Below are 18,701 nucleotides of genomic sequence, written 5' to 3' on the forward strand. Positions count from 1 at the left end.
GCTGCGACTTGACGGCACTTCACACACACACACACATGCTTAATTAGGATTACAGTGAAGGATCCCTGTTAGTGAGAAAGAAATGGACCTCAATTTGTTGTTTTGCGAGGCCCTGGGCAGAGAGTTCCCAGCAGGGTTGCCAGATCCCCCCTTGCCACCAGCAGGAGCTTTGGTGTGTGTGTGTTGGGGGAGGGGGATTCACGAGCAGCAGCATGTGCACACAATAGTGTCTCTTCTGGGGTAAACCCTGAAGCAATGGGGACATTTTAGCACATCCCTTTAAATGTACTAGAGCATCCTCATGAAACCCGGAAGTGACGGGGATGTTCTAGTATAGTCCTCCAAAAACTCTATGGTTTCCATTCCCTCCCACCCATCCTCATGTCTCCCAACTGCCTGTGTGTTTTTCCCCTGTCTTAGAGTTGCCAATTCCTGCTTGGGAAATTCCCTAAACTTTGGAGGGGAGAGCCTGGGGTAGATGGCATTTGCAGAGGAAAGGGGCCTCAGCAGGGTACACAGTCCATCCTCCAAAGATGCCATTTTCTTTAGGAGAACTGATCTCTGCAGTTTGGAGAAGAGTTGTAATTCTGGGAGGTTTCCAGGCCCCATTTAGATGTTACAAAACCAAAAATCACCCGGTGCTGTTATGAGAAATTCAAAACAAAGAACAGCACACACAAAATATTTCAGCATATACAAAATTTATAGAGAAAAGACTGTACCGAAGCATCTAACTAACTAACTTATCTAAAGACATGCAACATATAAACATACAAAATGGTACAGAACAACAATTACGTACAGTTATATACAAAAGGCTTTAATAGCCAAAAGTGGTCCCATAAGCAGTCAGAAAAGAATCTTAAGTGTCTTGAATGTTCAAATCAAAAAAGACCTTGAACAGACTTAGAAACGGGCTCAACAATCTTCCAAACCCGTTGATTTTCTTCCGTTTCACTAGTCTTAGAATCAACTGGAGTTCCTTAAAGCGGATAACTTCTCATGTCCGGTGGGACCCACAAACAGTATTTGTTCAGGACCACAAGAAAAGAGGGACGCAATTCCCAGATATTATTTTGCGTTTCACCGAATATGGCTTCATCAGCCTGTTAAATTTTTTGCTTCCCAGATAATTGTTAAATGCATTGTTGAGCTAGTAGCACAAACAGCAATCCTCAAGGGCAAGCAGAAAGGGCAACCCATTCCCTGGTGGCACTGGAAAGTATGGTCAGCTAGTAGCATGGATGGTAGTATTAGCAAGTAAATAAGAGTAGAAGTTGGCAGCGATGGGCCCTCCTAGAAGCCCTGGACCATTCTTAACCACTACACCATGCTGGCTCTCCAATACTGAACTTGAGGGTCTGATGGTCTGCTTCAGTGTAAGGCAAACTTATGTGTTCATGTGTTGTGGAAGTAACTCTTCCGTTTTCTTGCAGACCATGTGCCATTTCAAAAAGGCAGCCTCTACTGTAAGGTTGCTATAGATGTTACACTGAGAATCTGAGCCAAAGAAAAATCTCAATAAATCACTAGGCAATTGCATTGATTTTTGTGGCTGTCATTCACTTGTCTTCGCCATGGTGGAGCCTTACGTAGGATTCGTGAGAGCCCTAGCCCATCTTTATCGGATTGCTTGAGAGTGACAGCTTAATTTTGCAGAAACAGCTCTGGAGCTCAGCACAACAAAGAGAAGGGAAATGCATTTCTTCATTATGCTTGTCCTTATGGTAAAGTCCAAAAGCATCAGCATTTTAAAGCATAGATTTATGCTACAACTCTGGAGCAGAGCCACGGGTTGTGGGGGAATATGTTGGAGGATAATTTCACTCAGATAGTTTAAGTAGAACTGAAATGGCTCCGATTGAATTCCCCAGAGGAGCAAGGAACAGTTGTCAAATCAAATTGATAGAAGAAGATACACAAACTGAAGTCTAATGGGAAAGCATAATGTACCAAACACAGGTATTTCTTTCTGATGTACCAGTTTGCAATTCGATTGTGGGAAATCCCTGTGCAGAGCATGTTCACTGTGGTTTAAATGTAATGAGTTAAATCCAGCTTTCCCCTTCTGCAAATGCAGGGCCAGTTGGGCTCATGGAAAAGCACAAAGTAATTCCCACTAATTCCCGTGTCCCTGCAGACCCCTTTCTTGCATCCCACATCATTCCCAAGGACCCCGTCCCTCCACAAAAGCTCTCCAGGAAGGGTGCAGTAGTCTGCAGTAAGAAAGGGGAGGTGGGAAAGACATGTTCAGCGAGCAGAACAAAATGGTGCGTTCATGAGGCTCTGAACGGAGCTGACCTATTACAACCAATGATTGCATCAAGTTCAATCTGAACTATTATTTCAGTATTCAGATAAGAAGGGAGGGAAGTAGGAAGTTATCATGCAACTTCCATCGCCTCTTCCCTAAGCAAGTGCATGAAGAGGAATGCCTTTCACATTTTCCCCTGTATTTAATGGTTCTGCTTTATCCCCCAAGGTCAGACTGTTCTGAGATCGTGTAGAATGCAGCTTTTCAGAGAATTGTAGGCAATATGGTACAACAGTCAATGGACAGTAGCTCAGATTTTTTCCCCACCCAATATAATGTAAGGAGAAATTGGCTGTGTAGGATTCCATACCTATGTGTGTACATTTTTTTTGATTTGCTGTTACTGGCATGTGATAATGCCCATGATGGATAACACATTCTCTCCCCTTTCCCCAATGGCTGGACTAGGTTTGAATGATCACTTATTCACATATCTGTATATGGAGTACATTATGAAGAAAACAGTCTCATCTCTTTGCAATGCTATGCTGCATATGTACACACATGTGCATCAAGATTTCCCCCCTTTCTGTTTCTTTTTAGGCATGCAGTTGTCCAAGCCAGAAACTGCTTTTTATCTGGTGGAATTCATTTCACAATGCCACTGAATCACATTTATCAGATTCAGGAAAGGAACTGAAATTACAGTATGTTAACACGGTTGGAGACTCCCCTCCCCTCCATTACGTTTGTACAATTATTATACTGGGTCAGAGTTAGTTTAATGGTAACAGCAAAGGGTTATATCAAATGAAAGAGTTCCTCAAGGCAGTGAGCTCGCAAGGTAACTGGGGGAACCACTGTGCACAAAAATGCCTAGCAGGGATGACACTCTGACTAAATGTTCTGGTTGGATGCTGTATGTGTCAGGTACATATACGCAAAGTCACTCTCCTCTCACTACCCTTACTGTATCCCTCACCACTGAGAGAAAAAGAAACCTCAAGAATTTTCAGGGAAATGGGGAAAGAATGCACTCTCAGAAAAATGTACCAGAAATCTGGCAGTCCGTTTTGATATGAAATCAGAGGTAATTTCACTCCAATTAGTCATTCTTCTGAGGTTAATGAACAAAATATGTTTAGATCAGATTTTCATCATACCCACCACAACTAGAAATCTGGGAAACTAAACTGAAGTTGAAGGTTTGTATTCATTTTATGATAATTCAGTATTTGAGCACTATTAAATTTAGAATCCAGTTAAAAGAGTTTGCTTCTGACCTTTGTTTCATATTCTCAGAGAGCATGAAAATGTTCGCACAAATGCATGGCACATAATGAGAGCTGATGAATAACACTCTTTAATTATTTTTCTTAAAAACTGGGCCATTTTGAAATGTTGACAGTTTTACTACTTAAAGTATAAAGAGGCTGATGCTGTACTTGAAAAGCCGCTGAACATTAAGTAATTCATTTTCCTACTGCCTTTTAACTGCATTAAGAACCTGTTTTTCTCTCTTCCTTCGAAAACAGACCTGATGTTCAGGCCAAGTTCGGTATGAAATACCCTAGAGCAGCCATCCAAAAAGAGCATTAATGTGGCATTCTCAAACAACTCATTTAGAGGGAAATGCCAGCATGGTGTGGTGGTTTGGAGTGGTGGAGTTTGATCTGGAGAACCGGGTTTGATTCCCCACTCTTCCAGACGAGCGGCGGAGGCTAATCTGGCGAACTGGATGTGTTTCCCCACTCTTACACAGGAAGCTAGCTGGGTGACCTTGGGATAATCACAGCTGTCTTAGAGTTCTCTCAGCCCCACCTACCTCACAGGTATCTGTTGTGGGGAGGGGAAGGGAAGGTGATTGTAAGCAGGTTTGATTCTCCCTTAAGTGGTAAACAAAGTCGGCATATAAAAACTAATTCTTCTTCTTCTTCTTCTTCTTCTTCTTCTTCTTCTTCTTCTTCTTCTTCTTCTTCTTCTTCTTCTTCTTCTTCTTCTTCTTCTTCTTCTTGAGTTGCTTGTTGATGGGATTAATTATCACATATGAGCCTTTGGTGCCAGATGGGTCTGTGGAAATCCTGAGCAGGAGAAGGTAATGGCATGGATGAGGAGCAGTAAACTGAAGCTCAACCTAGACAAGACTGAGGTGTTCTTGGGCAGTCACAAAGCCAGCCTGTCCTGCACTTGGAGGTGCTGTTGGATCCTGGCCTACAGTTGGAGGCCCAGGTCTCTTCCGTGGCACATACTACCAGTTATCAACTTTGGTGGATACACCAGCCACAGCTTTTCCTCTGATTATGTCTGGGTTACTTTACTGCAATGTGCTGTATGGGGAGCGGTCTTTAAAAAATGGTCTCTTTTAATAGATTAAAAGGTAATATTAAAGATACCAAAAATTATATTAGAGAATTGATGTACGAATGATATAATAGTAATAATAGAAGAAAAAAGTAAGATTATGATAGAGATAATAATAGAAAGTCCATACGCCGGTGTAATAGAAATAATAATGAATGTAGTCCGATTATCCCTTTCCCTGTTTCCCTTTTCCCATGTCTTGTAATAAAAACAATAAAAACTTTAAAAAAATGGTCTCAGAACTTCAGCTGGTTCAAAATATGGTGGTCAGGCTTCTGCCAGAGACAGGATACAGGGCTCATATCAGTCCAGTGCTGAAAGATCTGCCCTGGCTGCCCATTGGTTTACAGGCTCAATTCAAAGTGCACTTGAAGGACTGCCTCCTCTTGTAATGTTGAGCCCGCCTGTTAAGACCTGCCTCTCAAGCCCTGCTCTCTGTGCTCCAAGCATGGTGTAGTGGTTAGGAGTGGTGGACTCTAATCTGGAGATCTGGGTTTGATTCTCCATTCCTCCACATTAAGCCAGCTGGGTGACCTTGGCTAGTCACAGTTCTCTCAAAACTCTCTCAACCCCACTACCTCACAAGGTGTCTGATGTGGGGAGGGGAAGGGAAGGCGATTGTAAGCATAGTGGTTAAGAGTGGTGGACTCTGATCTGGTGAACCGGGTTCGTTTTACTCCTACACATGAAACCTGCTGGGTGACCTTGGGCTAGTCACAGTTCTCTCCGAACTCTCTCAGCCCCATCTACCTCACAAGGTGTCTGTTGTGAGGAGAGGAAGGGAAGGAGATTGTAAGCCGGTTTGATTCTCCTTTTAAAAAGGTAGAGAATATTGGCATATAAAAACCAACTCTTCTTCTTCCTGCAGAGGTGAGGCAAGTGTCTACCAGAGACAGGGTGTCCCCCCCCCCTCACCAGTGGTGTCGCCTCACTTATGGAATGCCCTTCCCTTGCCTGATGCCTAGACTACTCTTTTTCAGGCACCAGGCCAAAATGTTTCCTTTATACCCAATAGTTTAATTAAGGAGTTGATTTTTAATGCCATTTTAAAAATCTGTTTATAACCTGAGAACTGTGAGACTCCTTTTAAGCTGTTTAGTGTCTTATGGTTTTTACTCTCTGGGTGAGTGCTTAATGATGGGGTTTGAACTAACAACTTTTAAGGTGCATTATGTTTTTATTACACTTTATTTTGTAAGCTGCCCGGGATAGGTTCCCTGGAAAGCCAACACAGAAATGCACAAAACAAACAAATAAATACTACCATGGCTTAAAAAAATGCAACACTTTCATAATTATCTGGCACATTATGCATATATTGCCATGGAGTACACTGATAGGCCAGCCACTGGACATCCAGGAGGGTCAGTTTGATGCGCTTACAAATGATTGATATTGTAATAGATTACTGATAATTCATTAAGAATATTAGAATCCTGCTAGGTCAGACCAAAAATCCAGGTAGTCCACCATCCTATTTATAACAGTGTGTAAGCTCTGTGCTCGTTGACAAATCCATACAGACTCCATAGGCAGGTAATCCTAAGAAAGCTGGTTTATTTGGAAATATACAACAAGTTGCAGAAGCTAGAAACCTAAAAGGACTCTAATGGGAGGCAGTCTACAGAGGATTGTATATATAGAAGAGAGGCTACAAAGTCAGACCTCCCCTGGTTGCTAGGGCAACCTTTCAGTTCCCACAGAAGTTAGATAACATACACAGCTCTCAAAACATTAGTACAACAGCATAACAGTTGCAACCTTGGATTAGCACCTGGCTAAACCACAGTACTCCGTTCCCAGGCCAGGCCTGTCCTGACACAGTGCCTGGCCAGTTCCATCAGGGAAGTCTATAAGTATGGTATGAATTTAACAGTCATCTCATTTATCACCATTATCTGTATTTAAAGGTATACTACCTCTGAACACAGAGGCTTTATTTATCCGCCAGGTCCATTAGACCATGAATTCGTGTAATCTTTTTGAGATAACCCTCTAAGGTACTGGCCATTGTAGTATCATCTGTCAATGAATTCTGTAATGCAACTATGGATGATGCAAAAAAGTACTATACTTGGTCAAGAATCCACAATCCATAAATTTCATTGGGTGGCCCTACAATGAGTGATTCACCTTGTTTTCAGGACCCCTTTATATAATAAAGAAAATGCTACTGATTGTGACAGGATCACATTTACTGATAGAGAGGTGAACACACATTTATTGGATTTAGAAGATTTTGATAATAGATTTGGGTGGCACGGTTACTTATGGTATGATAAACTCAAAAACCATATGGCTTTTCAACATCATATTGTAAAATCTGCTTTGATAAAAACTTGGTTACGGTATAAGCATCTTTTAGAAACCAGAACACATCTATGGATCTCTACACAAGAAATGTTAATGTTACGACCATTGAGACCATCCCAGTTTGTAACATACCAAGAACTTTTGACATGGCAAGACAATAAATGTGCCCTGAAAGAACATGACGATTTAAAAGAACATTTGACTTGGTTTCAATATCATGAAATAAAATCTGTATATCTACAGGACATGAAAGTAGGTTTTAATAAAGATAAATCAACTTTACAACAAATGTTATTGGAGAATAACAAGCATTTAATTTCAAAGATGTACAAGGTGCTGTTGATATTATATACAGAGCAAGAACAAATAAAACCTACGATGATAACTTGGGCACAGACATTGGGATACAATATTCCTTTGAATAGATGGGAAAGACTTTGGTCAAGGGACATGAAAAATATACTCTCACAATCGTTAAGAGAAAATATTTACAAGATGATCTACAGGTGGTATCTGACTCCTAAAAAAATTAGCTAAGATGCATAGAACAATGTCACCAAACTGTTGGAAATGTCAAGATAAGATTGGTTCCTTTCATCATGCTTGGTGGCTCTGTGAAAAAGCCAAGAACTTTTGGGATATGATTTATAATGAATTACGATTGATATTACAACAAAACATCCCTAAAACACCGGAAATGATGTTGTTGTATTATACCAGACTCTATTATAATTCAGAGATCTTTTTTGATATATGCCACCACTTCCGCAAGATTGGTTTAGGCAGCAAAATGGAAACTACCTGAGATACCGGATAAGACTGACTGGATTAATAAAATGTTGGAACTAGCAGAAATGGCCCGTCTCACTGCATTAATAAATCAAAAGGAGAATGCGGAATTTGTGGGAGAATGGGAGGCATGGACAACATATTGTGTTAATGAATTTAACTTGGGGTATGTTAAAGGCTATGCTTTGATCTAATTCAATCAACCAAAGTAGAAGTAATACTAATGTTAAAACCTAGATGGGATATGTGATTAAATGTACATATGAATTACTATAATGAATTAGAAGTTAGATACAAAGGGAGGAACAGAGATATTAAATGGATAGAGGAGGGGAGAGGGGGAGTCGAATAGATAGAATATTCACATTGATTATCATATGTATTGTATAATTACATTAAATGAATGATAGAAATATATGTGATTAAATTAAAAAACAATAAAAAAAATTAAAAAAAACATTTACTGATGGAGAGGCAAGTAGTTGAAAGGATAGGCCCTTTCCCACTGTCCAAGGTCCTGAAACAGCTCACCATGGCTTTGCGCATATGTGTATTCTTCAAAACATTTATTAATTCATTGTGATGCATTTGTTTCAGCAATAACAAACTGATGATTATGAACATTTTGACCAATTTATGAACTGTACAAAAAGTTCACATTGAAGTACGGATGCTCTCACATGTATCCATTAAACAATCCCATCAGTTTAGTTGGGTTTTCAAAGGCATTGGACACATTCATGGTGGGTAGGCCTATCAATGGTTAAGAGCCCCAATGATTAGATGGAACATCCATGTTCAGAATCAGTTACTCTAAATAGCACTAGTGGGGCAACAATAAGGAGAAGCTTTGGACTCTGCTCTGCTTCTAAACCTTTTGAGGGCATCTGGTTGGCCACTGCATGAAAGAGGATGCTGGACTAGATGGACCATTGGTGTGTCTGAACATGGCTACTGTTGTTTTCTTAATATACACATTTTTTTCCATACAGATGCTTAAGATTACTGTAGACCATTCTTCTACCTCAGGTAACAGCAAATCCATGGCAATTAATATGTGACTCCCTAAGGGATCTGAAAAGCAGTCTTTGAATCCCTCCTTTTTTCAGATATCTAATTTTTTTACCTCCATCATAGCGTATACACCATTCAAGGATGCCGGTTATATCTGAAATGAAAGGTTCTTTTCCATACGTTGATTAGCTGTGGGACGGGTATACATTCTGCTAAGCATGCATTGCTGCTGACATTTTGAGTGCAGAGAGAAATTGCTTGGAAACCTACAAGCTTAGGGAGTCCACTACTGTTCTAAATCTTTTATATAAAGCAGTTTCCTGATTTTACATGTTTTGACTATTTTGGGGAGAGTGTATAATGATCCTGTTAAAAAATGTCTAAGCAGCATGTTGATTTGTTTTAATTTAGTAAAGTGCTTGGTGAGCTTTCTTTTGTAAGGGACATTCTATCTAAGCCAGGGGTGGAGAACATCAGGCCCGGGGGCCGTTTAATGCCCATGAAATCATTTGGTCTGGCCCTTCGTGGGTCCTGGCAGATCTCTAGCTCAGAAGGATCTAAGACTGGCAATCCACCCCCTCCCATGGACAGGAATAGCCTCTATTCAAGGCAGATGTGAGTTTATTTTGCTGAGAAAAAGAACCATTTTCTCCTCTTGCAGAAGAGTCATTAGCTTTAGAGCTGCTAGGACCGCCCAAGAAACTGTGTTAACCCTTTCTCACCCAGGCCGTGGAGAAACATATTCCCTCTGTACTACAAGAGGGGTTAAAGGGGGCAGGGCCAGAATGCATGGGGGGGATGTGAGGGGGGCACCCGGCTGGTGCAACAGACCATCCTGTGCTGCCAGGTGGGTGAGTGTGCCACCAGTTGGATGCCTGTCTGCTTGCCTGTGCCTGGGGAGGGGTCATCTGGGGCAGCTGCCTGCTTGGGGCTTGGTTGACTAATTTTCAGTTGATAATTTTGTATGGCCCGCGAGTGATGTTATAAATGTCCAAATGGCCCTTGGTGGAAAAAAGGTTCCCCGCCCCCGATCTAAACAATCTGCTGTGATATGTTGGGGCTATAATATACATTCACAGACTTTAGGGTCAACCATTCTAATGACATTTTGCATGTGTGGATAGATGCAGTCTTTTGCCCCAGGCTTATTAAACACACATTCCTGCAACAGCTTCCTGTGCTGGATATTTATTTATTTGTTCGTTTTATTTAGCTTATTTATAGCCTGCCTTTCTCGCTGAGACTCAAAGCAGGTAACAGAGTACAGAAAGAGAGAGAGAAAAGTAATACAGTGTAGGACATTGAATGAACAATGCAATAGGACTAGGAATACAACTGTGAATGATAAAGCGAGCACCAATGTGAATGTACAGTATAAGATATGCAATGAACAATTCAAGTGAACATTGCAATAGAGCTAAGGGTACAAAACTGAATGCCAATACCAATACAATTGGACTAGGAATACAAAATTAAATGACAACGTGCACAGCAAACTGCCCAGGCTGGCATAGTGCAAGCAATGCAGAATATGGGGTTACAAAGGAACAAGGCACTGCAGTACCCACTACCCACTCCCATATGAAGATGTGGAATTACTTTTGCAGACAGAGGTGGAGCCTGTTAGGACTCCTTTTTTATGGACAGATGATTAATTGGTGATGAAGTAATGGGATTTCAGAACCACAGGAGTGGAGAATCTAATAAAACGGTCCATCCCTAGAGGCTGTCAGATCCAATAGGCTTCCAATCTGGCCCCAGGGACATGTCGACTAACTTGGCAAGTTCTCATGAGCTTGGCTGATTTCTGCAGCAAGGAATGAATCTTGGACAGTTGATGTGATTGCTCCTTGGTTCCGTCTCTCACTGAGCTGATCCAGGATGGCTTCACGGTTTTCAGGGGAACTGCTAGCATCCAAGTTGGGGAGGTTAATATTTAGTTTGCAGATGGCAGAAGGGTCAGTATATATTTGACCAAACATGGTTTAAAGTGCATTTGAAATTCTGTTTCATGGCAGTGCTGGTGTTAAAAAAAAAAAAAAGAGTCTGACTTGTCTGGTATCATTTCATCTGCTGAATTCTGCCCAACAGCGCAGTTCAGCATTGTTAGGAGGCTGAAACAGACTCATGACTCATTGGAGCCACCAAGCGCTGTGACTAGTTTGAAAAGGATAAAGTTACTTGTGTCTGCTCTAAATTGGATGTCACATCACTTGCAGAGTCTCTGCTGGAAACTCCCTTTGGCTACTGTCAGTTTTTCGGTGAGCTTCAGTTGACTTCACCTGAGGATATGCACACCAGAGGTATGGAGAAATTTGAGCCACAATATTCCCTTTCTACTGTTGCCTTTCCTGACTTATAAGTTTACAATGAGCTGTAATATGGGGACCAAGTCAGCACAGCAGTCAGGGCATCATTTTGGGAAGGCCATTTTCCAGTTGCCTTGAAAAAGGTGGTTGTTGGGCCCTCTTGAAAAAAAATATGTCTTGGCCCTCCTGATATAGAGGGTTATAGGCCAGTTCCAAAGTACCCCAGTGGGTAATGACTGAACAATTCTGGTCACTCTTGGATGAAACTTACTATCTGGATCTCTTTCCATCTGCTTTTAAGTTTAGGTTTGGGAATGGAATTGCCTTGACCACTAGTGGATGACCTACACTGGAGGAGAGAGTCTAGAGCAAGGGTCCCCAGCATGGTACCCATGGGCATTGTGGTACCTCATCCCCCACAAAAAATACCCAAAAGGGTATTTTTGGGGTTTATTTCAAATTTGGCATATTGATATGCACACCCCTACTGCCCAGTGTAACCATGTGTGGGCGGGATCCAACAGGAGTATTTTGAAAGGGATCAACCTGAAGAAGAAACAGACTATAAACTATAAATTGGGAGATTCAGTGCTCATGAAGCTGTTATTGCCATGTGTTGAAGGGTTCCTTATGAGTCTGAGATCTTTGTGGGATGCCTTGATGGGTCGGTCAAGTAATTTAGCCCTGAGAAGGGCAAGTTTACTGAGTCACAAGATTGTCAAGAAGGTCGGTGACCTTTCTGTGGCCTGGCTGTGTTTGATGGCTCCCTGTGCGCAATCCAGGTTGCTGAAGGTAAGGCGGAACACCTCATCAGTAAATGTGGAGATCCAAGTGGGCCAGAATCCTGAACAGCTGCATCACATGGCCACTGGTGAAAAGAACTGCCTCAAGGTGTTGGATCTACACCAGCTGCAGAAGTCTATCTTCAGAGCCAAAAATGTGAAGAATGACTGGCTTGATTTGCAGGTGTCTGTCTGGAACGGGGACATGCAGTTCCTTCCTGGATCTGAGATAATTGTTACTTGGACTGGGTATCACCAAGTATGCTTTTATGACCCCAACTTCCCAGAGCGCCACCCTGTGTTGGAGGCCACCTTCATTGAGTACCCACTCACTGCCCTCTCATTGACTTCTGATGGAACTGCTGTAGCCATGGGCAGCTCGCAAGGGGACATGGCATCCCTAACTCCAGTTGTAGGAATGACGCTAGTGGAAAGTGCCTTCCTCCGGGACAAGAAGAACTGCTAGAAGGCTTTTCTGCTTGCACTTCCATAGGATCCAAGTCTATAGGTTGGACCCAACCAACTTTTCTGCTATGCTGCTAATCATGGGACCTGTACATACAAAAGCCACGTGAGAAGGGGGCTGTAATATGGAGGGGAATTGGGAGAGACTAACTGAAAAAGTTGGCTGGATCCAGCCCCATGTAATTTTACTGATTTTTTAGAAATTATCCAGTGATCACTTGACCTTGTGTGCATGTAATCCACTAGATATTTTGTGTCATCCTGCCAAATAGACAGGGGAAAAAATCAACAATATAGGTTTCTATGCTCAAGAGGAAAGATTATCATTAATACTGCGTAGGCAAATGCATTCTGCTATATTTAAACTAGGGAAGAATGTATTCAGTCATTAGGGATTTAATAGGCAAGAAAAATAATCCTGTCCCTTGCTTTGGAGTTAGGTAAGTGTGTCTGAATTTTGAAACCTGTCTCTGTAATGGCAACAAAATCCTAATGGGACTAATGCCTGCAAACAGATACACCATCTGCAGTGAAACTGCCACAGAGCTGCCTTGAATTTGTCAACTCTTTATCACTGTGTGCTCAGAAGACTGTTATTCTGAGACTACTCAGTTCTGAGAGCTAACTAGAATTGGTGGAGCTAAATAGGTCAATGTTCTCTTGCTGTTAAGAACCGTGTTTCCGGAATTCACAAAGCTTTAGACTGACGCCATTGTCTTTTTAAACCTTCTAGCTTGTTTGCAAATTACTCAAAATGGCATAAAACTCCACCCTGAAGAGTAATACACATTGTTATCAGGTATTTATTAAATATAAACCTTATGACATAAAAACCTTATTTCTACTTCGTTCATAGCCTAACATAAGCATAGATCATATTTCATTGTAATGCATACTCTTTATTATAAACTTTCCATTCATTTCCTTGGCCAGTCTTATCCTACCTAACATGACTGTTGAGGATAAAATGGTGGGTAACCATGTATGCCTGAGCTCCTTGGAGACAAGGTGGGATAAAAATACACATGTTTTTTCCCCATGTCAAGTCACAGTTGGCCTAGGGCGACCCTATAGGGTTTTCAAGGTAAGAGACATTCAGAGGCGGTTTGCCATTGCCTGGAGCAACCCTGGAATTCTTTGGTAGTCTCCCGTCCAAATGCTAACCAGGGCTGACCATGCTTAGCTTCTGAGATCTGATGAGATCAGGCTAGCTACACAATTATTATTTATTTTATTGAGAACCCCACACTGGTGAACTCACATACTTTTTAAATGTTATTTCATAGTAGGGATGAACCCTTCATTTGTTAACATTTTTGTCAATAGTTTTGCACCTCTGCTTTTCACTGTTGGTTTTGTAGTGTCAGACTCAGGCGTCCATCCCTAGCATCCCATAAACAGACATGCTCAGGCAGGTGATCCTAAGCAATGCTAATTTATTAGGAGCAAAAAGACAGATTAAAAGAAGCTGACTGCCTCTCAAGCAGGAGAGGTTGCTAATGGGGTCTATGCAGGTAGGTTACAGTATAAAAGCATTCTGGGCAAAAAATAAAACAAAGTGAAACACAGTGCAGAAACTACGAGATAACGGTTCCCAGAGAATCGTAGACATAACATGGGCACATCTGTGATAAACAGTACACAGGATTTGCAGCATGAGAACAAAACCTTGACCAGCAGCCAGAACCTGGCCTTGACAGGAAGCCAGCCTCTGGCCTGCAATTGCCAAACCCCAAACCCCTACTCCAAAGGTAGCAAAGACCTGACACGTAGCTTGATTGGAGCTGTGGATGCATTTCATAGTTTTTCATAAGTAATTATATAGTATTGATACATACAATGTACACAATTTATCTGGATAATGTATAATACTGATTTCCTGATGCACATAGATTGAAAAAAATATGTACAGTGTACAGGAGAAGCTGATGCAAGGACATAGAAAGGGGTGCAAAAAATAGTGAATTACTCAAATTGGAGAAGCAAAGTCAAAGCAGGGATTTTTGAGTCAAAAAAGCAGGGATGAGAAATTCAAAATAATCCTTAATTCATAATCATTAAGATACCAAAAGTGGACCTGGCTGGGGGAGAAAGGTTTCTATGGTGAGAGAGAGCCCAAGAAATCCAGGTGGGAGAGTGAAGGGTTCAGTTCCCTCACCTCTGCATACTTTCTGTTCTAAAAGGTAAATGACCCTCTCCATTTGTGAATGGGGAAGCCATGTAAATGAACAAACTTCCCCATTGTGGTCCTCTAAAAATATAAATGGGTATCATCAGGCTGTTGAAAAAAAAAATTCAGTATACTTCGGATTCGGTCGAATTCGGCCCGTCTGGATTCGGGATATGCCGAAGTCCGAACTCCCCCGCTTCAGGTCCATGCAATTTGGCGCGAATTCAAAGTTCAGGAAAAAAATTCGGCCGAATAAAGCCATTAAAAACACAACCGCTCCTTTCCGGGGCTCCGGGGGGGGCATTTTTTGGGGTAGAGGTCCCAAACTTTCAGCAGAGCTTCAAAGGACCCTTCTTGCAAGACCCCCCAAGTTTTGTAAAGATTGGGTCAGGGGGGGCTGAGATATGGGCCCCAAAAGGGGTCCCCCCACCCTTAATGTGCATCTCTGAGCAGAGCTTGCCGCCCACGCATAAAGCTCCCAGCCCCAACAAACAGCTGAGCTGCAGGGAGCAAGGGCGGGGCAGGTGCGAAGAAGTTTGCAAAGAAACACAACTGCAAAGCAACATGTTTGCAACCATGCAAAGCAACACCTGACACCTGGGAGTTTGCAAACCATGGAAAGGGACAGAGGCAGCTAGCTATGCATAATGGGTGGGGCAGGTGCGAAGAAGTTTGCAAAGCAACACAATTGCAAAGCAACACAACTGCAAAGCAACACAACCATGCAAAGCAACACGTTTGCAACCATGCAAAGCAACACCTGATACCTGGGAGTTTGCAAACCTTGGAAAGGGACAGAGGCAGCTAGCTATGCATAATGAGCAGGAGGGGGTGGAATTTCCCCTTTTTGCATTGGACTCGGGACCAGGCAAATGCATTCTTTAAGTCACCATTTGAAAACCAGTTTTGAGCAAGCATCAAAATAGACCTAACTGATCTTATGAATGAGGGAAAACCTGAGGACACACAACTGAAGCCCCCCCTCAAACCAGGGAGAGAGAGACTCGAGGGGGCACACACACCCCAGACAGAATGGGCGAAAGCCCCCTTTGGCTTCCCCCCCCCACCCACAGAAACTGCTCCCTCCCCACACACACACAGACTCTGCTTTCCCACACACACACACACACACACAGGAGAAAAATTATAGATTAAAGCCCCCAAAAGGGTCTTACTGTGGCTGTCTTCTGTTCCATCAGGAGGGGCTGGGAGGACTGGGTAATCCAATACAATTCTATTTAAGCACGGGAGGTTTTGCCTTGGATTTGCCGCTCTGGAGATGCATACAGGATCGGGTGATCCATTCATCCCAATAGGGAAAAGGGGAAAGCCCATATCTTGGGACCCCCTGACCCAATGTTTACAAAACTTGGGGGTCTCTTAAGAAGGCTCATCTGAAGCTATGCTGAATGTTTGGGGGCTGCACCCCCCCCCAAAATGAGCCCCCTGCAGCCACGGAAAGAGAAAAGGGGGGAGCCCATATTTCTGCCCCCACTGAACCCATCTTTACAAAACTTGGGGGGTCTCTTAAGAAGGCTCATCTGAAGCTATGCTGAAAGTTTGGGGGCTGCCCCCCCCAAAAAAGCGCCCCCTGCAGCCACAGAAATGGAAAAGGGGGAGGGAAAAGGGGTGGAGCCCATATCTCAGGACCCCCTGACCCAATGTTTACAAAACTTGGGGGGCTCTTAAGAAGGCTCGTCTGAAGCCCCGCTGAAAGTTTGGGGTCTTTACCCCCAAAAATGCACCCCCTGCAGCCATGGAAAGGAGCAAATGTGCACACTCACCCCCCCACGAGGATTTCTTTCTTTCTCTCCCCGGCCAGGATGCGCAGCAGCTGATTCCTCCAGTACTCAATCCTGACTGATTGGCCAGAAGAAGTCCCAGCTTGGCCACCGATTGGCCAGGAGAGAATGCTGCTTACTGACGGTTATGCTGCTGCGTCCTGAATTTGCCGAATTTATTCATGAACTCCCGAACTCGCTGAATTCACCCCCCCCCCATTTTCCTGCCATTTTTGAGTTTGGTTCATCCCGAACTAAAAACCGCCGAATCAGGGGAAATTCGGCTGTTTTTCAGTTCGGGCCAAACTGAATTGACAGCCCTAGGTATCATCACATGTTCATTATTGGAAAGGCACTTTTCTGGCATAGAAAGCAGGTTCTGGAGTGAAGCGTTGATAAGACCTACCTTAAATGAACAAGAAAGATTACAAGAAAGACCTTCCAATCTCTGCTTGGCCATGAAATTTACTAGATGGCTAGAGGCCAGGTCTTGTTTCTTCAAAACTGCCTGTTTTTAATAGTAACAAAGTCTTGTAAAGTACTCTGTAGTTCAGATGACTTTTCTCTCTTTGATCTTGAGAATAATGGAAATCCTTACTTAGCCTGACAGCATTTCATCAGCTGCCATTACCCATGGATTTTCCATCCTTTTTCATCAGTACATCTTGTTCTCTTAACTGTCGTTTACAACAGGAACAAAAAGGTTCTTGTTTTGCTTATGAGCAATACTCACTCCATCAAATGCTTTGACATTATGTCTCTATATACCTGTGGTTTAAGAATAGAATAACAGGTCCAAAGATCCATCCAACCAAGTATTCTGTATCCAACAGCAGTAAGCCAGATGCCCCAGGGAGATCTACAAGCATGGACTGAACTGGATAGCCATCTTATCCCCAGCACCTAAAATCAGACCATACATGTGTGCATGTAATGTATTGGATCTGGAGGTCTGAAAAGAAATCAACAAGATGCTAACAGAAGTTATCAGAGGGAAACCTGAATATTTCTTTGTTTTGCCTTGATATTTCTTATGGTGCTTCTTTCAGTGATCTCACTCTTCTTAACTTGATCTGGCTTGGATTCATAGTTGCCAATCTGCTATGTTCATGAACTCTCCAGAATACAGGTGACATTTAGCTTGTGAAAACATGGTGTGTGTGTATCTAGTTTATCATCTCATTGAGTGATGTGTTCTTATAGATGTTTCTGAATTCCATTGCGCACCATGTATCAGCTTAAGAATCACAGTTTCTGGGTTGGATTCAAACAACTTTTCTCTTGGTAGAAGAAAAAATCAAAGGATAGACCACCCAAAAAGGCCTTGCTGGGATCATGAGACCTATCTGGACAAAAGCCATCTGGGATGGAGGCTACAGTAAGTAAGGAAATTGAGCAGGACTAAGGCAAAAAGCTTGCTGGTAGGGCTGTCGATTCGGTTTATCCTGAACCGAAAAACAGCCGAATTTCCCCTGATTTGGCGGTTTTTAGTTCGGGACGAACCGAACTCAAAAAAGGCGGGAAAACAGGGAGCCGAATTCAGTGAGTTCGGGGTGTTCGAGAATAAATTCGGCAAATTCAGGGTTCAGGGCAGCAACAGATGGGCAGGGGTCTTTAAACCCCTCTGCGCTGCCTGCGCAGACAGTGCAGAGGGGCTTGACAACACATCCCCCCTCTTCCTGGGAGTCCCAGGAAGAGGGGTGGGGGTCTTTAAACCCCTCTGTGCTGCCTGCGCAGAGGGGCACGACAACCCATCCCCCCTCTTCCCGGGAGACCCAGGAAGAGGGGGGTCTTTAAACCCCTCTGCCCTGCCTGTGCAGACAGCACAGAGGGGACTTCCTGGGAGTCCCGGGAAGAGGGGCGGGGGGTCTTTAAACCCCTCTGCCCTGCCTGCACAGACAGCGCAGAAGGGCTTGACAACCCATCCCCCCTCTTCCCGGGAGTCCCAGGAAGAGGGGCAGGGGGTCTTTAAACCCCGCTGCCCCCCCGCGTCTTCACGGGCTTCCCTGAAGGCATACGGGGGGCCCTTTAAACAGATCTGTGCCTTCCAGCTGGAAGGCGCAGATCTGTTTAAAGAGCCCCCAGCGCCTTCATGGAAGCCCCATGAAGGCCCGTGGGGGGCTCTTTAAAGACCCCCGTCCCCTTCCCGACTCTTTGAAGTGGTGGGCACCGCCTGGGCAGGCGGCGCCCAGCACTTCAAAGACCCAGCTGAATTTTTTCCCGAACTCCGGATCTCCCGCCGAATTTGGGGGATCCGAAGCGGGGGAGTTCGGACTTCAGCACGGCCCGAATTTAAAAAGGCCAAATTTTTCCGAAGCCAAACTTTACCGAATTTTTTTTTCAACAGCCCTACATTGCTGGATCTAGCCCTCTGAGTACTGCCAACATGGGATGAAACTGCAAGCATTCCCCCCCCCAACCATACTAACAAAATCTGAAGGGACTATTATCCACTAAAATTGA

General features: G+C 43.3%; 1 pseudogene; it reads left to right on the top strand.

The window, feature by feature from the left end:
* The first annotated feature begins 11,514 nt into the window (after positions 1 to 11,514).
* Positions 11,515 to 12,288, top strand: LOC130476945 (WD repeat-containing protein 74-like; annotated as a pseudogene).
* Positions 12,289 to 18,701: the final 6,413 nt, after the last annotated feature.

The sequence above is a fragment of the Euleptes europaea genome, chromosome 4 (assembly GCF_029931775.1).
Source record: "Euleptes europaea isolate rEulEur1 chromosome 4, rEulEur1.hap1, whole genome shotgun sequence".
NCBI classification, from domain to species: Eukaryota; Metazoa; Chordata; class Lepidosauria; order Squamata; family Sphaerodactylidae; genus Euleptes; species Euleptes europaea.